This window comes from Callithrix jacchus, chromosome 22, assembly GCF_049354715.1.
Source record: "Callithrix jacchus isolate 240 chromosome 22, calJac240_pri, whole genome shotgun sequence".
Taxonomy (NCBI): Eukaryota; Metazoa; Chordata; class Mammalia; order Primates; family Cebidae; genus Callithrix; species Callithrix jacchus.
The window spans coordinates 20,584,251-20,608,105 of record NC_133523.1 but is presented as its reverse complement, the minus strand read 5'-3'; the positions used below and the strand labels follow the sequence as shown (position 1 = coordinate 20,608,105).

Sequence of the window (23,855 nt, the reverse complement as noted above, 5' to 3'; positions counted from 1 at the left end):
ATGGTCTCGATCTCTTGACCTCGTGATCCACCCGCCTCGGCCTCCCAAAGTGCTGGGATTATAAGCGTGAGCCACCGCGCCCATCCTGAGTCTCCTAGAATCTCTAGCGAACACAACTGGTTTCAGACTATGCCAGGAGAAGGCAACATTATAAATATTGTGAAGGTAGCATTTTTGTTTTTTTTGTTTTTGAGATGGAGTTTCACTCTTATTACCCAGGCTGCAGTGCAATGATGTGATCTCAGCTCACCAAAACCTCTACCTCCCAGGTTCAAGCAATTCTCCTGCCTCAGCCTCCTGAGTGGCTGGGATTACGTGCATGTACCACATGCCTGCAAGTTTTTTATATTTTTAGTAGAGATCGGGTTTCTCCATGTTGGTCAGGCTGATCGTCATGTTGGTCATGTGATCTGCCTGCCTCAGCCTCCCAAAGTGCCAGGATTACAGGCCTGAGCCATCGTGCCCAGCCGACAGGTAGCATTTTTTAAATGTCCAAATCTCAATCAAAGATTACAATGTATACAAAATATTAGGGCAACATGGCCCCATCATAAAAATTAGAAAATTTTCAGAAAGCAGCCATAAAAAATAAAGATGTATAGATTAATTTTAGAAATGGAAAACAAAGTGAGTAATACTATATCAGTGAAAAAGAAACAGACAATTACTGAAAATCAGACAAATAAAAATGACACCAAAAATTTTAAAAACATCAAAAAACAAATTGCAGAGGTTAACGTAAAAATAACTGAAAAATTCTAGTAGCAAGAAAAATGATATAAAAAAGAAGTTCACATAACAAACTAGCAGCTGGGTGCCGTGGCTCACACCTGTAAGTAATCCCAGCACTTTGGGAGGCTGAAGTGGGCAGATCACCAGGTCAAGAGATCGAGACCATCCTGGTCAACAAGGTGAAATCCCATCTCTACTAAAAATACAAAAATTAGCTGGGCATGGTGGCATGTGCCTGTAGTCCCAGCTACTCAGGAGGCTGAAGCAGGAGAATTGCTTCAATCCGAGAGTAGAGGTTGCAGCGAGCCCAGACTGCGCCACTGCACTCCAGCCTAGTGAAAGAGCAAGACTCCATCTAAAAACAAAACAAAAAAGAAAACAAAAACCTAGTATATAAGAGATATTATAACAAATACATATATTAAGCACAATTTCAAAAGTCACAGACAAGAAAATCTTAGAACCTGCAAGACAAAAGTGATGTGTCATTTATAAGCATAGTCTTATATGATAACCTGTGAATTTGTCAACATAAATTCTGCAGGCCAGAGGAAACTGTGATATCATCGAAGTCCTGAAAACAAAAATAGCTATTAAGTGAGATGAATGCCATCAGAAAAAAAGGCCCACAAAATTTAAAAAAAGAAAAAGAAAGAAAAAACCTCCCAAAATAACCAAATCCTGAGAAAGTATGCTGGCATTGCATATACCCTGTATTATTGAAGATGCTGAAAGGGGTTCTTTCCACTGAAAAAAAAAAAACAAAAACATAATGCAAGAATACAACACATAATCATAAGAGAATGCGTAACTTTCTGGGAAAGACATGCATATACACAAAAATAGAATTCCTTAGCATCATCATAATGATGCAGAAAACATTCTCTAAAATTTGAAAGACAAAAGCATAAAAACTATTATAAACATTTGTTAATGAATATATAACACAAAAAGATACAATTAGCAACATAAATAACCAAGTTGAGGGCAGATATAATGAGGAAGAACTTTTGTCTGCAACTGATTTTTTTGCTAGATTAAAATATATCATTGTGTTTTTTAGAGGTTTTATACAATCCCCAAAGTACCACAAAGTACATATCTGTATAGATACACAAAAGAAAATAGAAATAAGTAAAAGCATATGAATACAAAAATAAAAAAGACACAAAGACAAATAGAAAAAGTGAGATAAATATGTAAGAATCAAAACAACTAAAAATAAGTTCTTTTTCATAAAATGAAGTATATATAAAATTAAATTTTCTGTAAAAACACGTACTTTTAATAAAAGGATTTTAAGAAAAATGACAATATCCAACTTGCCTTTCTACAAGAGTCAGTTGTGATCTAATGACAAAAGTTACTAAAAGTGGCAAGATAGTAGACATTCCATGAAAATATTAACAGAACGAGAACAGAAGGGGGCAAAATAATATTACACAAGCTACATCTTAAGTCAAAAACTGTCATATTTTATAAAATGTACTTGAAGTCAAAACTCCAAAGAGACAAAGGACATTAATAATGCATTCACTAGGAACCTATGACAAATTTGTTTATGCATGTGTGTGTGTGTGTGTGTGTGTGTCTCACATTAGAGTCCCAAATATATAAAGCAAATATTGATAGAACTGAACTACTAGTCGAACTAAAATGCCCTACTATAATTTATTGCTGTGTTCAGTAATCATAATAATACAAGACAGAGGACTTGAAGGCAGTATAAAACAATTATTCCAAGCAGAGGTATAGAGGACACTCAGCATCAGGATATACACCCTTAATAGATCAGACAACATTCTCCTTAATAGATCACCTGTTAGGCCAAAAGAAAAGTCTTTTTTTAAGGCTAAAATTTTATGGATTACTTTCTCTTGATCAAAATGAAATAAGTATTAATAGGAAAAAAACTGAAAAATTCAAAATTATATAGAAATTAAGCAATACAACCTTTAGCATACTCTTATCTAAAGGTTCAAATAATTAATACTGTGAAGATTTTCATACTGCTCAATGTAATCTATGGATTTAATGCAATGTTTTTTCAAATTTCTCACTGCATTTTTGAATAGAAACAGCAACACCAAAAGGATATGGAATCTCAAGAGACAATGAGGTACTCAACAATCAAAAAACAAAAGGCTGGGCGCGGTGGCCTGTCATCCCAGCACTTTGGGAGGCTGAGGTGGATGGGTCACCTGAGGCTGGGAGTTCAAGATCAGCCCAACCAATGTGGAGAAACCCCTTCTCTACTAAAAATGTAAAAATTATCTGGGTGTGGTGGCACGTACCTATAGTCCCAGCTACTCAGGAGGCTAAGGCAGGAGAATCACTTGAACCTGAGAGGCAGAGGTTGCACTGAGCTGAGATCGCACCATTGTACTCCAGCCTGGGCAACAAGAGAGAAACTCCATCTCAAAAACAAACAAACAAAAAAAAACAATGTTGGTGGCATTTCAGTTTCTTTTTTTTTTTTTTTTTTTGAGACGGAGTTTCACTCTTGTTACCAAGACTGGAGTGCAATGGCGTGATCTCAGCTCACTGCAACCTCCGCCTCCTGGGTTCAGGCAATTCTCCTGCCTCAGCCTCCCAAGAAGCTGGGATTACAGGCACGCACCACCATGTAGGCCAGGATGGTCTCGATCTCTTGACCTCGTGATCCACCCGCCTCAGCCTCCTAAAGTGCTGGGATTACAGGCGTGAGCCACCGCGCCCAGCCTACAGTTTCTTATTTTACAGCATATTACAGGCTAGGCGCAGTGGCTCACGCCTGTAATTCCAGCACTTTCGGAGGCCAAAGCGGAGGGATCATGAGATCATGAGTTCAAGACCTGCCTGACCAACATGGTGAAATCCCACCTCTACTAAAAATACAAAAATTAGCTGGGGGTGGTGGTGTGTGCCTGTAATCCCAGCTACTCTGAAGGCTGAGGCAAAAAAATAGCTTGAACCTGGGAGGCAGAGGTTGCAGTGAGCTGAGGTCACACCACTGCAGTGCAGCCTGGGCAACAGAGTGAGACTGTCTCAAAAAAAAAAAGCATATTACAAAGCTACAGAGTTCAAACAAATTAGTTTGAGTATCAAGGTGAAAAAGTAGACTACTCAAATATAATGCAGCACATATATAAACATTCATACATATGGCGATATTCATATCATCATAACCATAATTACTGCTGCAACGTTGCTGAAAGCCAATAGGTAAAAACAATGCAAATTTTTGTCAGTAAATCATTCAGTAGATATAATTTGAAATATAAACATACTGGAATATTACCCAGGTTTTGAAAAGCAGAAAATATCCTAAAAACTAAAAATAAAACTCAATGACCTTTTCCAAAAAATGAGCCAGCCACAGGTTGGAGAACACAGACACCCAGATATTATAGACCAACGAGGTTTAACAGACTTGTACAAAACTTTCCAGTCGAAAGCAAAAGACTCTCTCCAGTCAAAAGCACCATATGCTGCCGGGTGTGGTAATCCCAGCTCACGCCTGTGATCCCAGCACTTTGGGAGGCCAAGGCGGGTGGATCACAAGGTCAAGAGATTGAGACCATGCTGGTCAACATGGTGAAACCCCATCTCTACTAAAAATACAAAAAATTAGCTGGGCATGGTGGCGCGTGCCTGTAATCCCAGCTACTCAGGAGGCTGAGGCAGGAGAATTGCCTGAACCCAGGAGGCGGAGGTTGCATTGAGCTGAGCTCGCACCACTGCACTCCAGCCTGACAACAGAGACAGACTCTGCCTCAGAAAAAAAAAAAAAATTGTAAGTACTATTTTAGTAAATATGGAGTGCCTACTAATTATCTAATTTACTTCAAACATAACATGTAAATTCTGGCATATTGTCCTAAATCTCTGAATCTAAAATTACATACAAATTTAAAATAGAAAATGAAAGTAAAGGCACGGTAGCTCATGCCTGTAATCCCATCACTTTGGGAGGTAGAGGTAGGTGAATCACCTGAGGTCAAGAGTTCCAGACTAGCCTGGCCAATATGATAAAACCCCATCTCTGCTAAAAATATAAAAATTAGCTGGGCATGGTGGCAGGCAGTAATCCCAGCTACTTGGAGGCTGAGGCATGAGAATCCCTTGAACCCAGGAGGCAGAGGTTGCAGTGATCCAAGATTGCAACACTGTACTCCAGCCTGGGCAACAGAGTAAGAGGGAGAGGGGAAAGAAGGAAAGGAAGAAAAGGAAAGGGAAGGGAAAATGAAAATAGAAGTAAAAATATAGAGGGGGAATGACATCAGTAAGATAAAGAAAAAAAGGTGCCCTGTTTACTTATCCCCCAAAGGCAAGAAAAGTTGTCAACCATCCCTAACAAAAATGCCTTTCTAAGAGAGCCAGCCATCATGGCTCACATCTGTAATGACACGTACATGGTACATTAAGATCAGAGAATTTCATCAGGTCAGGAGTTCAAGACCAGCCAGGGTTATATAGCAAGACCCGATATCACAAATAAGTGCCTTTAAGAGAGCTGTGAGATCCAGGGAGGGAGCTGTGAAACTGCTAAAGCCCAGAACTGAGAAGTACTTCTTTTCAGAGTGCAAGTCCTTATTCAAGGGGCAAACTTTGGGACCCCTGTTTTTGAATCCAGACCAGGAAGCGGCCCACTCACCTTGGTTCAACTGAGAATTCTGAACTTACTGTGTAATCATCCCAAACTCCTCCCAGCCATAGTCCGAAGGAGGCCCTGCCCTTCCAGAGCCTGGAGGAAGACATCTGTTTATAGCCATGCAGCAGGCCTACAGACCTTGGCCTTTACTGCGGTCCCTGAAGCAGTTCAATGACTCAGGTCCAGTTGCTGAGCCACAGTGCATGACCAGTTCTGCCTATATAGAAACCCACACAGTGACCTGGGAAAATGCTCTCTGGTTCTTAGTGAAAGCCATACTCTTCTACATCCCAATATAAGGCCCGCATTTACAGACCCGACTGCAAAAATCTGCCTTAGTGTCTGCCCTACAGAGCAAAGTCCTGAAGGATAGTCACTCTTTCCAAAAACAAAATGGGAATTACATCTACCCAAGCCCCTTATTTATGAGCCAACTAAAGGTGGACCCTAGTGAAGACCCAGGAACCTGTGACTAAGCTACAACCCCTCTCTACTACAAACCCAGAGGGCATTCTATCACTCTGAGGGCCCAACAAAAGATCTTTACCTCTTAAAAGCAGTTTATAAAAACCTGAAGAAGTGTTTGCTCTTTCAAATTCACAGACACCAATACAAAACTATATTGTGCCCATTGTTAATGCTTCGATTTTAACATAGCAGTGAAAGTATGTGGCAAAAGAATTAGTCAAAAAAATAAAAAATAGTCATTGAAATTGCTTATTATATAATATTATACATAAAAAGCCACAAGCAGTACATTAAAATGTGTCTAAACTAATAAATACACACAGTAAATTAGCAAAATACAAAATTAAGATACAAGTCATGGTTCTGTATACTTAAAACAAACTACTTCATAAAATAGAGGAAGAAAACTTATTTACAATTGCATTAAAATTAATTTCTGAAAGGAACTTAATGAAGGAGGTTAAAAGTCTTTACAATTAAAGATGTATTAAGAAATTAGAAGACCATAAATAAATTTAAAAATATTTCATGTGTATAGATTGAAAGAATAAATATTGTTAACGTGGTAATATTGTTAAGAAAACAAAAATTATACACTGTGTTTTCTGACCAAAACTGAAACTAGAATATTGTTAAATATTGCTAAAATAAATATTGTTAAAGGGCCAATATTGTTAAGAAGACCAAAATTATACACTGTGTGTTTTCTGACCAAATGAATTAAACTAGAAATTAAAAACAAAAGTTTTTAAAAGCAAGTATTATCCAACGTAATCTATGGATTCAATAAATTCCTATCAAAATTCTATTTTATTCTATTCTATTCTATTCTAGGTATATTTTTCACAGTAATAGAAAATGCAATCCTAAAATGTGCAGGGAACTACAATAAACATTGAATAGCCAAAGCAATATTGAGAAAAATGAACAAAGCAGAGGGACATCCTACTTTATAATTTCAAACTATATTTCAAGACTATAGTAATACAAACAGGATGGAATATGCAGAAAAAACCAACAACAACAACAAACCCTCATGGAGCCAAAACTACTACTCTCACACATTTCAGAAAGGATGCAAAAAGAGAACTTAAAAAATAGTTTAACATAGAGCTTCACAAAATTATGCAGATATTTGTGTGTCCCCCAAAATAATGAAGAAATAGTCAAATTGTGCAGTCTGTTAGATGCCATAAATAGGACTTTGGCTCTCACTATAAACTTGGAAAAAGCATAAGACAGAAGATGACCCTAAATGAGAGAAAAATTTAAAACAACAACAACAACAACCAGCTTACAGAAACTATTTCTTTTGGTACACAGCTTCCCAAATCACAATTTAAAAACTGGCTTTCTCTTGACCTTTGGACCTCTCATCTGTGTCACATGTTGTGTTCACTCTCACCTACCTGGGGTTTCATCCACCATCTCCTGTCTCTTCATACTCTGGGGCTCTTTTTCTTTCTCCAGATAGGTGATTAAAGCTGGCTTAGACACAGCAATACCTATTTTATTAAAAATAAATAACATAAATCTCGCTCATATTCTGTAATTACTAAAACTTAGTAATGTGCTTAGTAAAGAGAACGTAATAGAATAGTCTAGCAAATTAACCCCAAAAATACTAATTTATAAGAGAAATTTCTAAATATTTAGAAAATATTTTAAATGTGTATGTTTTTAATTTCAGTACCCAGTACTATTAAATCAAAAATTAATGGTAGCAATCAGATTTTAAGGTGTGGGCAACAATATTTTTTGCCATTAAATTTCTGGAATTACCACTAATCTAGATTGAAGGATACAGATCAGCTCAGGCATGTGGAAAGTTCAGGTCAAGATAAAACATCATGAAAAATTCTTTTTTACACAGACAAATCCCCAAGCTTTTCTGGAAAACAGGGATCTGAAACTCATTTGTGCAAAGCATAAGTTACCAAAAAACATTCTACAAAGAAATGAAACATTTAAGGTATATTAGAAATTATTATCCTCACCCAGGAAGACCAGGTTTCTGTAGTTCTCTAACATCACATTTCTATACAAATCCTGCTGAGCAGGGTTCAGGCACTGCCACTCCTCCAGAGAGAATTCTATGGCCACATCCCTAAATGTCAATGGTCTCTGAAAAAAATCACATCCACACACACACACACACACACACACACACACACACACACACACACTTTTAGAAAGTGAACATGAGCAGAATTTTTGTTTTGTTTTGTTTTTCTGAGATGGAATCTCTGTTGCCCAGGCCCAAGTGCAGTGGTGTGATCTCAGCTCACTGCAACCTCCACCTCACAGGATCAAGCAAGTCTCTTGCCTCAGCCTAGAGTAGCTGGGATTACAGGTGCACACCAACACGCTCGCCTAATTTTTGTACTTTTAGTAGGGACAAAGTTTCAGTATGTTGGTCAGGCTAGTCTTGAACTCCTGACCTTGTGATCTACCTGCCTCAGCTTCCCCACGTGTTGGGATTACAGGAGAGAGTCACCGCACCCAGCTGAACAGAATTTTTGACTCAAGGTGAAATGAGAGAGTAAAGAGAACTGGTTCTGACTTATAGGAGTGACTGAAATTATCTAATAAAATAATTTTCAACACGGAAATATTCCCTAATGAATTCTCTAATCTGAGAAAAAAGAGTGGCATAAGCTCCACAACATCAGTGTATATATGATATTTTTCTTTTTCTTTTTTTTGAGACAGAGTCTCGCTCTGTTGCCAGGCGCCAGGCTGGGAGTGGCGCGATCTCGGCTCACTGCAACCTCCGCCTCTAGGGTTCAAGCAATTCTCCTGCCTCAGGCTCCCCAGTAGCTGGGACTACAGATGCGCGCCACCACACCCAGCTACTTTTTATATTTTAGTAGAGACAGGGTTTCACTGTTGGCCGGGATGACCTCGTGATCCGCCCGACTCAGCCTCCCAAAGTGCTAAGATTACAGGCGTGAGCCACCGTGCCCGGCCTTGATATTTTTCTTTTTCTTTTTTTTCTTTTCTTTTCTTTCTTTTTTTTTTTGAGACGGAGTTTTGCTCTTGTTGTTCACTCAGGCTAGAGTGCAATGGTGAGATCTTGGCTCTCCACAACCTCCACCTCTCTGGTTCAAGCGGTCCTCCTGCCTCAGCATCCCAAGTAGCTGGGATTACAGGCATGTGCCACCACACCTGGTTAACTTTTTGTATTTTTAGTAGAAATGGGGTTTCTCCATGTTGGTCAGGCTGGTCTCAAATTCCTGACCTCAGGTGATCCGACCACCTCAACCTCCCAAAGTGCTGGGATTACAGGCGTGAGCCATGGCACCCACTCCTATATGATATTTTTCTGAATAATAGAGCTTTAAATTAGAGGTACAAACAACAACATGTACATTTTTGGTGCTATATTTATACCATACAGAATAAATTGTGCATATTTTTCAGATCAAAGAGACATGCTGAGTTAGCAGGTACCTCTCAAATTTTAATATGTAATGCAGATTATTTTTTCAGAAGATCTGGAATAAAGTTTGTTGAATTTCTAACAAACCCACCAGTAATGCCAATGTTTTTGGCCCAAAAATACTATTTTGTCAAACCTCCAGTAAGTGAAAATATTTTTCCCAGTTTTTCTGGCCTGTAAACAAAGATGAGAGCCTTCATTTTCCAAAGACTGATATAAACAAAGAAAACCTAAGAAAGAAAGGCAGCTGCCAGATTAAATATGATTTATGTACATCGGCTGCATAAAGATACTTAATAATAAAAAAGAAACACAATTAACTCTGCAGTGAAAAAAATCTGAGAGAGAGCTCTTTATCCAAGTGAATCATTACCATCAAGTGCATTAGGACAAATTTTTATGATGTGCTGATACATGCAGAAAGACACAGCATCGCTGCTGGGATACTGCCACCCCAAAAGTAAATTATAGTCTGAATTTAACCATAAAGATACATCAGTTTTATGCAAAGTTCAACATACAGATATCTCCCATGTTGTCATTTTTAATAGTGATTTTAAGTAGTCTTTCTTAAGCACTCTAGAGAGCAAGTATCTCCTAATATTTATTTGCTAGAACTTTCTAAATAAAATGTCATCCTGTTTAAATAAGCATTTTCTCAATCCTGTTCTGCAGAGAGCTAATAGAGAACACAGATCAAACCCTATCATTACACATCCTCCGTCTTTACTAAGAACCCCAGCTTTTCCCAATAGGAATATTGAGTATCCACACTTTCCCGAATTCAATAGCAACGAAGGGAACATTTTCAATACTTCAGATTATAAATTCATTGTGAGAATTTTGCATGGCATATAAGAAGCCATGAAGTAGCTCTGACATGTAAGAAATATTTCTCAGAGACCCCTGATTACCATACTGATTTTAAACAGTAGTTAAACTCGTTAGGGAGGAAAAGCACAAGAAGAAAAGTAAGTTCGCAAGTATTAAACACATGGTAAACCAGGAGGAAAAGTGGACACAGCTGATTTAAGACATGTTTAGCTGAAAAAAAAAAGCCATGTTTTCTTCTTTCTCCTCCTCCTCTGAAATTCCTGCTCAGATGAGATTCTCTGGACAAATTCCACCTACATCTTGAGAATATGCCCTTAAAGATGTCAGCACCACCTGTTTACCTGCTACCGCCACACTCACAGGCAGTCGACCAAGGCTTGCAGAAAAAGTCCACCCATTTCTGTCTAACAGAAGAGATTCAGGAGCCGCTCCATGAAGACAAAAATGTAAGTTTCTCCTTCCCTGAACTCAGGTGCCCTCCCCTGCAAGACTCACCAGCAAGTTCTGCTACAGTAATGAAAATGTGGCCCACACTGCCCTGTCCCAACCAAACCAAAGCAAAGCAGGCCCTGTGACCACCCTTCAGTGCAAAGGTGGAACTTAACTCTCAAGAATTTCTCTTGGAGCCCTCATACCTGATTCTGGCTTCACCTCAGAGTCACATGAGACAATTAAAACAACATAGATGCTTCTACCCAGAACAATAAACAGAACCTGTGGAAAGGGCACAAGTAAAGAGATTTCTGCAAACTGGCATTGCCTCTCAAGCTTTTTTTTCTTTTTTTTTTAAGAGAGTCTCACTCTGTTGCCCAGACTGGAATACAATGACACAATCTTGGCTCACTGCAGTCTCCGCCTCCAGGGTTCAAGTGATTCTCATGCCTCAGCCTCCCAAGTAGCTGGGATTACAGGCATGAGCCACCACATCCAGCTAATTTTTGTATTTTTAGTAGAGACAGGGTTGGCCAGGTTGGACCTCTCAAGCTTTAATGAGCTCAAAAATCACTTGGTAAATTTAGTCCCACTCTATGTAATATGATTCTGCAGGTTTGGAAGGGGTCCAAATGAGCATTTTAAACCAGTCCTCTTTCAACGCTGATGTTATGACCCCTGGGCTCATTATTAGCATTAGTTAGAGAAAGCAGGCACAGGCCAGGCGAGATGGCTCATGCCTGTAATCCCAGCACTTTGGGAGACCAAGACGGGCAGATTACCTGAGGTCAGGAGTTCGACCCTGTCTCTACTAAAAAATACAAAAATCAGCTGGGCATGGTGGCAGGTGCCTATAATCCCAGCTACTCAGGAGGCTGAGGCAGGAAGCATTACTTGCACCCAGGAGATGGAGGTTGCAGTGAGCCAAGATTATGCCACTGCACTCCAGCCTGGGTGACACAGTGAGACCCTGTCTCAAAAAAAAAAAAAAAAAAAAGAAAGAAAGAAAGAAAAGGGGAAAAAAAAGGAGAGAATGGCAGAGCAGAGTCCCTTACACTCCTGCACTTTTGTCACAACACAAGTATTTCTGGTACAAATGAAGACAACCAATCTCCATCCTCAAGCATCATATTCTTTGCTGGCTCTGTAAAGTTTACAAAGGAAACAGAAGGTGGCAATGTCTGAATGAGCCTGCATTAGAAAAACAACACGTACACATGTACTATTGCAATGTTTACTTAGCAGGTACTATGTGCTCAAGAGTATGTTAAAAGCACTGCGCTGGGAATAACACAGTATGTGATTTAATCTGCATAAAACCCTGAAACTTGGTATTAAGAGATTAACAATTCCCAAAATTTAGATAAAGGGCCCAGCATTTTTATTTCTTCTGCTTCTCTGTTATTGGTTTTTTTAAAAAACTGTAGAGAATAAAAGCTAAATATAGAACAGATGAGAAGAATACAGAAAAAAATGTTTAATGTTTAGAGAAATTTTTATGTTTGTATTTAATTTTTGTGACTTGTGGAACAACTACTGGATCTGCAGGAATAAGAAACAAGTTGCTAACTAGACTGTCTCTGCAAGTACTGGTTTCAATAGAAATTAAGAAATAAGACCCTAAAGTACATACTTTATTTTTCTATTTATCTCCAATTTCAGGAAATTGTGAGCACCAGCTCTAGAAAGGCATCAGAATTTCCCAGCCAAAATTCATCTCTTCTCATCAGTTGTGTGAAGCAAGACTCCAGGGGCTGGGTCAGATCTAAGTAAGGCCTCCAAAAAGGGTGAATCTGAACAGAACTGGAGTACGCAGTGGACCCGACATACAATTCTGTTCTCTATGCCACAGGGGTATTTACAGTTGGTTAAAATAGCGAAGTCTCTGGGTGCTCCTGAATTCTTGGGCATGTGAATTTCAGTAGACACAGGATTCAGGTACTTAAATAGCAGCCTCGGGCACCCTGTGTGCACTTAAAAGAATGTTTATGAAGAAAAATGCGGAAGAAAGATGTTTTTAAAAATGTATGGGTGTACATGAATAAAGGAAGTCTTTAAAGGCCTGTGAAGAAATGTAGATTCTGACACAATACAACACCCCACAGACACTATTAGACAAATCACTAAGGTAGAAAATCAACTCAACACTTGACCAAATAGTCCTAATATACATTTATAAAACTATCTAAAACCAACAGAATACACATTCTTCTCATTACCACTTGTCACATACTCTAAAATTGACCAATCAGAAATACAACAATCCTTGGCAAATTCAATAATCCCAAAATCATATCAATGCTCACTTAGATGACAGCTTGATAAAGATGTACAATTAAATACAAAGAAAAACACCTGAAAATATACAATTGACAGAACTTATTCCATTTGCCGCTGCCTCAAGTTCCCCAGCCTCCTAGCACCACCCGCTCCCGGGAACTCTCTCAGCAATTCCCTAGCACGACTCCCTCCCAGGAACTATCAAACTCAGCAGTTCCCCATCCCCTCCCCTCCTGCACAGCCCCTCATACCAGATGCATCTGCAGGCCATAAAAATCCCTTTTGCCACGCCACAGGTGCTGCGCACCAATTTTGGGTGCAGCCCCGCAGCTTTTCCCCTGCTCTTAATAAAGCTTGTTCCCGCACCTGGTGTTTCGGTCCTCTCTTTAATTTCTATCATTAGTGGTGCCGAAACCCGGGAGGGGAATTGGTCAGGGTCTCTGGACGATCCCTACTCAGGTCGAATGGCCCCCCAGCCACCCCTTCCCAATCTTGTTGCCGTACCAGGTGTCCCAGGGACTTTCTCCGCTTGCCACTCCAGACCCCCTCGCATCCACCACTGACCTCCATTTGGGTAAGAGACCTAACTCTCTTGCCACCACGGGTTCCCCTGTTCTCTCTCTCTCCCAAGACCAGGCGCAGCCGAGGGAACCCCCTCTATTGCCCTGGCAAAAGGATGATGACCCTCCAATTGGTGGCATCTTCTCCCTACAGGGACGCTCAAAACCAACAAGGACACTCCTTGGTTTGTCCCTCCTTCTACCGGGTCTGCTCGGTCTCTCCCAACTCTACTAAACGGGATCACCCACTGGCCCCAGTAATAACTCCTATCTTTATTTTCTGCTTATCTTTATCAGAGACTATTGCTTCTTGTTCATTAGAATTGGGCTTACTCTATTTTTTCCCACCATTCAAGTAGCTTATTTTGACCTGTTATCTTTCTATAGAAAAAAAAAAAGGGATCATCTCAGTCAAAACCCCCTTGCTCTACCCCTCTGGGTTGTCTCATTGCCAACTTACAAACTCTGGGTCTCCGAGGGGACATTAAAACTAAACACCTCATTTTCTACTGCAACCAGGCATGGCCTCGATATAAAATAGATAACGGATCCCAGTGGCCAGAAAATGGCACTTTCGATTTTAATATTCTCACAGACTTAAACAACTTCTCTCACCAGACTGGCAAAGCTGGAGAATTCCCTATACTCAAGCTTTCTTTTACCTTCGCTCTTGCCTTTCCCTCTGTCAAAGTTGCCCCACCTCCCAAATTTTACTTGCCCATGCTCAACCCCTACTCCCAGATGCCGATCAACCTTTTAACCCTACTGACCACTCCGCTCTGTGCCCGCCTCCATATGCCTCTCCACCTAACTCTTCACCAGCTCCATCACCCCCCCTGTGTCCTCCCCACACTCAATTTCCCACCTCCCGTTCCTTCTGCCCCCACCTCCACCTTTGCACAACCTCCCGCTGCTGCCCCAGCTCCCTTATTTCCCCTTCGTGAGGTGGCAGGGGCCGAGGGCACTGTCCATGTACACATCTCCTTCTCTGTCTTGTCTTTCCCAAATTAAGAAACAGCTGGGCTCCTTCCAGTCTGACCCTGACACCTATATTAAAGAATTTAGGTACCTCATACAATCTGACGACCTCACTTGGCATGATCTTTCCATATCCTAACTACCACCCTCTCCCCTGAGGACAGGAAGCAGGTCTGGGCAGCCGTGCAGCAGCAAGCCAATGAGGCACACACACAAAACAGCAGGAAGCCAGTAGGCACTATAGCTGTCCCTCGGACAGACCCAGATTGGACCTACCAACCTGGCCATAGTGATAGGGACCTCAGACACAACATAACAGCCTTCCTAATACAGGCAATCCAAAAGGCAGCACACAAATCCGTCAATTATGATGAGCTGAGTGAAATCACATAAAAGCCCATTGAAAATCCTAGCCAATTCTTATCTTGCCTCTCAGAGGCTCTACTCAGATACACTAAAGTAGACCCAAACTCCCCAGCAGGCACAGCCCTGTTACACTCACACTTCATTACCCAGTGAGCTCCAGACATCTGCAAAAAGCTAAAAAAAGCTTGAGGACAGCCCCACTGCCTCCCAGAGAGAGCTCCTTAATGCCGCCTTTAGGGTCTTTAATAATAGGGAGGAAGAAGAGAAAAAGGATTGATACGGGAGAGATCAGGCTAAATACCAGCTCCTAGCCAATGCAATCCGGGGCTCACAACCGGGGTCAAAACCCCATCTCCCTAAGGAGACTCCACCTGGGCCCTGCTTCAAGTGCAGCCAGTATGGACACTGGGCACACACATGCCCCAATCCAAGGGCACCTCTAAAACCATGTCCGCATTGCAAACAGCCAGACCACTGGGGGGTCAATTGCCCCACTCGCCCAAGGGGAAGTGGCCAGTCCCAAACCCAAGTCACCCTGCTTTGCAGCCCTCTGCTAGAACTCTTGGGCCTGGTCCTTGAGGAAGACTAACGGTGCCCAGGGCTCAGAGCCCCGACGGCCGTCAGCACCCGTGAGCCCAGGGTATCTCTCCTCATTGCAGGTAAGCAGATCTCCTGGATTATCGGTACTGGGGCTACCTACTCCACCCTTCCTGAGCATTCAGGACCCCTCTCTGCCTCCCCAGGCACCATAGTAGGAGTAATAGGCTTAGAACACCACCCATTAGTTACCCAGCCTCTCTCTTGCACCCTACACAGTGTCCGTTTTTCACACAAATGTCTAGTTATGCCTCAGTGCCCAGTTCCCCTACTAGGGAAAGACATACTATCTAAATTCAAGACTACCCTCACATTTGGCACCATGTCCCCAGCCCATCACTTCTTGCTGCAAGCGGCCCCAGGCCCTTTCCCTACCTCTCCAAACCTCCCCTTTACCCCCCAGTCTAGTTAACCCCTCTGTGTGAAATGTAGCCTCACCCTCCATAGCTACACACCACCACCCGTCCTCATAAAACTCAGGGACCCCTCCCTGTTCCCCAACGTCCCTCAGTACCCAATCGCTTTGGCCCACTTGTGGGGACTAAAGCCAATAATGACCCAACTTCTCCAGACCCATCTCCTGCGCCCTACCCACTCACCCTATAACACACCCATTCTCCCTGTCAAAAAGGCCAATGGCTCCTACGGCTTGGTCCAAGACCTTAGAGCCACCAATTCAGTTGTCGTGCCTACCCACCCAGTGGTACCTAAGCCATACACTCTCCTGTCCACCATCCCTGCAACCATCCACTTTTGGTCCTAGACCTCAAAGACGGCTTCTTCACCATTCCCTACATCCCTCCTGTCAAGAGTGCTTTGCTTTCACTCGGGCTGACCCAGACACCCACCATGCTCAACAGCTCACTTAGACAGTCCTACCCCAGGGTTTCTGAGACAGCCCCCATTGCTTTGGCCAGGCCCTGGTCAAAGACCTCTCACAGCTCTCCCTAGCCTTCCATACCCTCATCCAGTATGTGGACGATCTTCTTCTCTGCAGCCCCTCTTACGAGGACTCCCAACAGCACACCATCCTCCTTTTAAACTTCCTAGCCACCAGAGGGTACAGAGTCTCACCCAAAAAGGCCCAAATATCCTTACAAGAGGTCACCTATTTAGGAGTCCTACTCACCCCTACAACCAGGGCTATAACAACAGGGCTGTAAAAGCCTCATCTCCCAGCTACCAACCCAAACCACCAAAGGAGAATTTATCTCCTTCCTGGGACTCACAGGATATCTCCGCCTATGGGTCCCTAATTTCAGTGTTCTGGCTAAACTGTTAAATGAGGCCACAAAAGGGGACCCCTCTCTTCCCCCAGACCCTATAAAACCAAAAAATACTGCCTTCCAGAAACTAAAAACTGCGCTTGTCACAGCCCCAGCTTGCTCTCTCCCCAACCTATCCCTCCCTTTTATTCTATATGTCACAGAGTCTAAGGGCATTGTAGTTGGGGTCCTGGGATGAGGAGCCAATAACCTCTTCACCCCTGTCGCATACCTCTCAAAGCAACTAGATACCACCACCAGAAGGTGGGCACCATGTCTGCGGGCCCTCACTGCAGCCACCCTCCTAGCCCAGGAAACAAGCCAACATTTGGGCAAAATAACACCATTCGTTCTCCACATCACTTTCAAGACCTGTTCACCCACAGAGCCATGTCAACCGTCTCTCCGTCCGGAACCCAATTAGTCCACTTAACCTTCACTGACAACCCCCAATTCTCCTTTGAGCCATGCCCTCCTCTAAACCCAGCTTCCCTAATCCCTACACAAACCAACCCTCCACAACACAGCTGTGCCGAGGCACTAGACCTTTTCCTTAACCCTTTCCTACACATCGTTCCTCACCCCATTAATCAACCACATTACACTTGGTTCATTGATGGCAGTGCAGCTTCCAAATACAACCCCAGGTGGGTTATGCCACAGTAAGCGAAAAACACACAGTTGAGGCAGCTCTCCTTCCCCCTGGCACCACCTCCCAGCAGGCGGAGCTGGTTGCCCTAACACGAGCCCTCACTTTAGCAAAGGATTTCAGGGTTAACATAGACACAGACTCCAAGTACGCCCACCACATTCTGCACTCTTGCGCTGCAATCTGGAAAGAAAGGGGATATATGACCACCCAAGGGGGGTCCATTAAAAACAGCCACCTTATCAGGCAGTTGCTTGAGGCAGCCCAACTCCCCAAGGAGGCAGGCATCATCCACTGCTGGGGTCATCAAACCACAAGTGACCCCATTGCCCTCAGCAATCACAAAGCAGATCAGGCAGCCAAACGGGCAACCTCTACCCCCCAACCCGAGGCACCAGCCAAGGTACTCATTGTGACCCCTACCACCACTCCCAAATACATTCCTCAGGAGGTACAAAACTCCAGCAACTGGGGGCCACTCAGCAGGGGGACTGGTACTCCTTACAGGACGGTATGTCCTCCCCGGTAAACAGACTAAACAAATACTTCTCGACCTCCACAACTCTATGGGCTGAACCCTTACTGCACCTTCTCCAACCTGTCTACTGTCCGACCTACCCTCTGCGGGAAGACTGAGCTCGTTCGGAAAAAACCGGACCGCAGGCTAGAGGAAATTCCTTAAGTTCAGGCTTTATTGAGAGGAAAGAGCCTCCGGGCAGGCCAGCCGGGACGAAAAGGAAAAATGGCCGCGCTGCTCAGAGGGGCAGGGTTGTTTTATAGGGGGCTGAAGGGCTGGGGGGTGGGGAAGCCAAAAGCCGAGGTGGTGGGCAACTGTTGGTCAGTTTGAACTGCTGGGTGGGAAGCTGGGCGGCGGGAAGCTGGGCGGCGGGAGGGCTAGGACCGGTATGTAAAGTGAGAGATAAGGGAGCCTCTTTGTGGGGGAGGGAAAGAGAGAGAGAGAGAGAGAGCGTTTGCGGTAGGGGCAGAGTTTTCCAAACATTCCCGACTCCTTAAAGAACAGAAAAAAAGGGGGTCAGGGGCGTCGGTTGTCTCTCTGGCTACTTCCTGCTGACAAGGGTCGACAGGGGGTTCTGAAGAGGTTTCTTTTCCTAAGGAGCCTGGAGGTTTGGGGAGAGGTCTGTTTCTTGCACTCGTTCAGGGTGGGGTTGGAGCAGCATCTGGTGGATGGTGACTCCAGTCAGTTCTTGAAAGAGCCGCTGTAGGAACTGGAGAAAGCAAGGAGCAATAAGTAAGATTAGGCAAACGGCTATTAGGGGCCCAAGCAATGGGGACAAGAGGGTATACATAGAGGGAGACCACCACGCTGTGGCTTCAGCCGAGAACTTCTGACTCTACAGGTTAGTTTTGAGTTTCTGGAGGCTCTCGATTCGGGTTTCTACTAGGCCGGATTCATTGATGTAGTAACAGCACTCTTCTTGTAGGAAGATACAGGTCCCTCCTCGTTCAGCAGTGAGCAGGTCCAGGGCTCTTCGGTTCTGCAAGGCAACTTGGGCAACTGAGGTGATCTGTCATTGGAGTGATGCTAAAGACTCAGTAGAGTCATTAATAGCCGCTTGGAGTTGTGAGGTCAGTCGGGCTATGGCCAGGTGAGAGTGGACTAGTGCCCCTCCTCCTAATCCTGCTGCAAGTGCTGAACCAGCAAGGGAGACTCCAACGGCAATGGGTAGGAAGGCAGCTCATCGGGTGCAGCGATGGGGAGTTTGCAGCATCTGGAATTCGGCTGGGGAATATATAGTGAGTCGAGGGACTAGGGTTACCGGGAGGACTTTCTGTGTATTTTCAGATGGCTGGGTGGGTTGGGGAAGAGAAGCGTTGGCGTGTTCTCGGAGAAGGCTGCGAAGGAGAGTAAAGTAGGGGAGGTAGCTGTCTAGAGGAGTAGTCTCTGGCGGTGGGGGAGTTGAAAGTAGGAAGGGGCAACCATACAGCAGCTCAAATGGGCTAAGCTGTGATGGGCCCCGGGGGCTTGCTCTTACTCTGGTGAGGGCGATAGGAAGTAAGGTTACCCAGGATTGGCGGAGCTCAAGCATGAGCTTAGTCAGATGCTCCTTTATTAGGCCATTGGCCCGTTCCACCTTACCAGAGGACTGGGGATGGTAGGCGGCATGTAGCTTCTACTGAATTCCTAGAGAGGTAGAAACGGCATTAGTGACTTTGGAGATAAAGGCTAGGCCGTTGTCTGACTGTATGGTAGCCGGGAATCCAAAGCGTGGGATGATGTCTTGAATGAGATGAGTGGCTACTGTCCCGGCAGACTCAGAGGCTGTGGGGTAAGCTTCAATCCAGCCTGAAAAAGTGTCAACAATGGTTAGCAGATACCGGTACTGTTTGTGCTTTGGCATATGGGTGAAATCAATTTGCCAGTCTTGGCCAGGTAGGAACCCGCGTAGCTGATGAAGCTGGCGCCGGGGATGACAGGAACCCTGGGAATTAGTTTTCGCGCAGACAGTACATGAGGACTGGACTTCCTGTATGGTACTGAGGAGATGGTGAGGGTGAAAAAGTGGGTTGAGGAATCGGTATAAGGCTTTAGGCCCAATGTAGAGTGAATTGTGGATGTCTTGGATTATCTGGTACCTTTGCTTTTCAGGGAGGATGAGGAGGTTATGCTTGAAGGCCCAGTCATCCTTGAACTGTACCCCGGAAGTAGACTGGAGGGTCTGGAGTTCTGAGGCAGAGTATTGAGGGCTAGGAGAAAAAGGCTGTGTGGGCTGGCGGTGGGGAAGGTTATGACGGCCTTCAGCTTTGAAAGGATGTCTCACCCCAGAAGGGGAACTGGGCAGGTGGGGATTACTAAAAAGGAGTGGGTGAAGGGAGTGGAGTTACATGAGCACATGAGTGGTGGGGTTTGATAGGGGATACTCGGGGGTCCCATCGATTCCCATGACTAAGACCTGGGAAGGGGTGAGATGGCCAGAATAAGAAGGAAGTGCGGAGTAGGTAGCCCCCATGTCTTGTGACCCTAGGCTCGGCGAGGGTAACCGGAGTCAGAAAGCCAGGGCCCCGCTAGTCATCTAGCAGCCCTAGTAGACTGGGGAACGGAGCTCCCTCGGAGGTCGGCTCCTGGCAAGCAGGCTCCTCCCTACTGAGGGTGACCGCCGGCTGCGTAACGCCAGTGTGTCTGTTTTGAGGAACCGGCACCCTGGGGAAGCTGGGGCAGTCTGACTTCCAGTGTCCCGGGAGCCGACAGATAGGGCAAGGCTTAGTTGGTGGCCATGGTTGTGGACAGGCTCGGGACCAGTGTCCTTCCTTTCCACATTTGAAACATGCCCCTGGAGGGGCATGGGTTTTGGCCTTGGGCTTCTTGGTTCCCTGCTGGCCTTAGAGCCGCCACTAGGGCTTGGGTCTGGAGGGCAGCCTTCTGCTTCATGCGAGTTTGGCGGGCAGCCTCAGCCGCATCTTCCCTGGCATTGAATACTTTAAAGGCCATTTTTACCAGGTCTTGGATGGGAGTCTCTGGCCCCTCTTCTGCTTTCTTTAGTTTCTTTCTTATGTCGGGTGCTGATTGGGAGATAAAATGGGAGGCTAATACAGTGGCCCCATTTTGGGACGCTGGATCTAGTCGAGTGTACCGGACTAGGGCTTCTTATGTTTGAGTGAGGTATTGGAATTCTTTAATATAGGTGGACGGGTTGGCTGAGAAGGATCCTAAACGTTTCTCAATTTGGGACAGGTCTTGGAGTGAGAAAGGAACATGGACCCTGATTAAACCTTCTGCGCCTGCTACTTCTCGGAGTGGGGCCAGGATAGCTGGCTGGTGGGAGCGGGTGTGGGCCGCCACCGGAGAGGCAAGAGGAAGTGCAGCCTCTGAGGGAGGGTGCTCGGAGGGAGTAGAGGGAGAGCGAGGCATGGCCTCTGAGGTAGGAGGTGCAGAGGGAGTGGGGGAAGGGCGTGCCGTTGATGGCGAGTGGTTGCTGAGATTGGCAGGAGAGGACAGATGTTCAGGCAGATCCTCCGGTGAGGAGTAGGGAGGGGGAGAGGTAGTGGAGGAAGATTTACGGGGGGTTCGAGATAAGAGGATTTGGTAGGTGGAGCAGGAAGAACATAGGTTGGGGTGGGTACGGAGGTCCCAAAAAGCCTGGACGTAAGGAATTTCATTGTCCTTGCCCGCGCGGCGACAAAAATCGTCGAGATCTCGGAGGGTGTTGAAATCAAAAGTGCCAGTCGGGGGCCAATGTGACTGGTTACTGAGTTTGTATTGGGGCCAAGCCACCTGGGACAGGAAAATAAGCTTTTTCTTTCTGAGGGTTTGGGAATATCCCAATTTGGTAAAATTTCGCAGCAAGCACCCGAGGGGGGTGCTCAGAGGTATTTTGGACTCCGAATTTCCCATGGCAGGCGCAGCTACAGACTCTCCGGCGCGGATGGGCAGATGCAACGAAAAGGCGTCCCCGTTCGTTGCAAATTCCCCGGAGTACAATTAAGTACGGAAAGGGAAGCGGTCAGAGGGGCGTCCCCCGTCTGGCGGCTGTCCCTCGGAAGGCTCCTGGAGCCGGAATGGAAGACTACCTTGGCTCGGCCGAGACTAGGCAAGGAGTCCGTGCGGAACGCTGGAGAGGGAGCAACTGCACCGTGCCATAGGAAGAGGAGACGGGAAGCGGGGGAAGGCAAAGCAAGAAAAACTTGGCTTACCTTAATCGGAACGTGGAGGTGGCAGGGCCAGTGTTGGGTAGGTCGGGGAGGGGGGCCGTGGCCGGGCCAACGGCCCCAGCTCCCGTCCCGGGTTTCCGGCACCATTTGTCCGACCTACCCTCTGCGGGAAGACTGGGCTCATTGGGAAAGAAACCGGACCGCAGGCTAGAGGAAATTCCTTAAGTTCAGGCTTTATTGAGAGGAAAGAGCCTCCGGGCAGGCCAGCCAGGACGAAAAGGAAAAATGGCCGCGCTGCTCAGAGGGGCAGGGTTGTTTTATAGGGGGCTGAAGGGCTGGGGGGTGGGGAAGCCAAAAGCCGAGGTGGTGGGCAACTGTTGGTCAGTTTGAACTGCTGGGTGGGAAGCTGGGTGGCGGGAAGCTGGGCGGCGGGAGGGCTAGGACCGGTATGTAAAGTGAGAGATAAGGGAGCCTCTTTGTGGGGGAGGGAAAGAGAGAGAGATTTTGCGGTAGGGGCAGAGTTTTCCAAACAGTCTACTACCATCCCCACCTGAGCTAACACATAAAAAACATCACACACAATTGCCCTTCGTGTGCACGCTCCTCTACTGAGGGAGGTCTCCAAGTCTGCTCTTTCCGCACCCATCAGGCCAGGGGACATATCTCAGGACAGGACTGGCAGATGGACTTCACCCACATGCCTCCCCACAAAAGGTTAAAGTACCTCCTCACTCTCATGGACACTTTCTCAGGATGGATCGAGGCCTTTCCCTCATCTATGGAAGACGCAGCAGCCATCACACAAGCCTTCATTTCAGAAACCATTCCCCGATTTGGCCTTCCAAGCAGCCTAGAATCTGACAATGGCCCTGCATTCATCTCTCAAATAACCCAGCTCACAGCCTAATCCTTAAATATCAAATGGAACGTACACGTTCCCTACAGGCCAAATCCTCCGGCAAGGTTGAAAAAGCAAACCACCTCAGTAAACTCACTGCAGAATGACAGCTCCCCTGGACCCAACTCCTGCCCCCAGCCCTAACCTGCCGTAGGGCAGCCCCTTGAAAATCTACAGGCCTCAGTCCCTTTGAGTCAATGCACGACAGGCCCTTTGGTCTGACTCCTCTCTCCACAGGTACCTCCACTCTTGCTCAGTATCTTCCCACTCTGTCCCTCGTGAGGGAGCTGCTCATGCAGCAAGCTGACCTCTGTATCCCACAGCCCTTCCCCACCACTGCCACCAATCTCAAAGCAAGTCCGGGTGTCGGGGTCCGACACATCTGCCAGGGGACTACCGACCTGCGGGAGTCCCCGAGACCGCCAATGTAGATGTCTCGTTCAACCTGAGAGAGAGAGTGCGCGGAAAAGAAAGAATATAGAAAAGTAGAGTCTGGAGGGCTGCGTGAAGATTATGGCCAAAACGCAGCAAATTTATTTTTGTGGGTTACAGCTTTTATACCTTTTGTCTTGTTTACATTTACCTTATCTCAGCAGAAAGAAACAAAGGGGAAGACAGAAAGGAAACATCCTGCTCAGGAAGCAGTTTAAGGGGGCTAGTGGTAGTAGTTTACATTTCAAAGATTTTACATTCCAAAGATACAATGGCACCCTTAAGGTGGCTGGTTAAACCTGTTTTTCATCAGGAGCTAAAACAAAGGCTTGGCTCCAGGGAAAATATGGGCAGAGGTCTCTGCTACTCTTGGGTATCTTAATTGCAGCAAGTTTATTGCTTACACAGAGACTGAAGGGGGACATGGAAGCAGACAGCACAATGTCCTCATAAACTGCAGGCCTTTGCTTTGCATTCTGTTGTTGCTTTTAGTGAGTCAGCTCATGGCCCTGTCTCACTCGACAGCCCTCGAGGTGGGGAAATGCAGACAGGTCCAGCAGCCAAACTGGGGCAAGTCATGAGCCCTTGGCGCAAACACCACATCCGGGGACTCAGTCCTCCTCAAAGCGAAACATCCCAAACCCCTCACTCCCTGCTGGGAAGGCCCATACGCCGTCATTT

At 45.3% G+C, this 23,855-nt stretch overlaps 2 long non-coding RNA genes across 3 annotated transcripts in view; one reads left to right on the top strand and one right to left on the bottom strand.

The window, feature by feature from the left end:
• LOC128930480 (uncharacterized) overlaps positions 1 to 12,677 on the top strand; it is a 40,945-nt gene extending 28,268 nt beyond the window's left edge. Inside the window, exons 6-7 of one of the 2 annotated variants that reach the window (XR_013531337.1) lie at positions 10,378 to 10,555; positions 12,204 to 12,677. This is a non-coding gene — a long non-coding RNA (uncharacterized LOC128930480). The remainder of the gene's footprint in view (positions 1 to 10,377; positions 10,556 to 12,203) is intronic. The other variant, XR_013531335.1, reaches the window with a different exon arrangement.
• On the bottom strand, positions 7,324 to 22,032 carry LOC128930477 (uncharacterized). The gene is made up of 5 exons (XR_013531333.1): positions 21,887 to 22,032; positions 18,560 to 19,541; positions 17,855 to 18,462; positions 7,831 to 7,957; positions 7,324 to 7,338 (listed from the first exon to the last, which is right to left on the bottom strand). It is a non-coding gene; the product is annotated as an uncharacterized LOC128930477 (long non-coding RNA).
• Between the last annotated feature and the right edge of the window lie 1,823 nt (positions 22,033 to 23,855).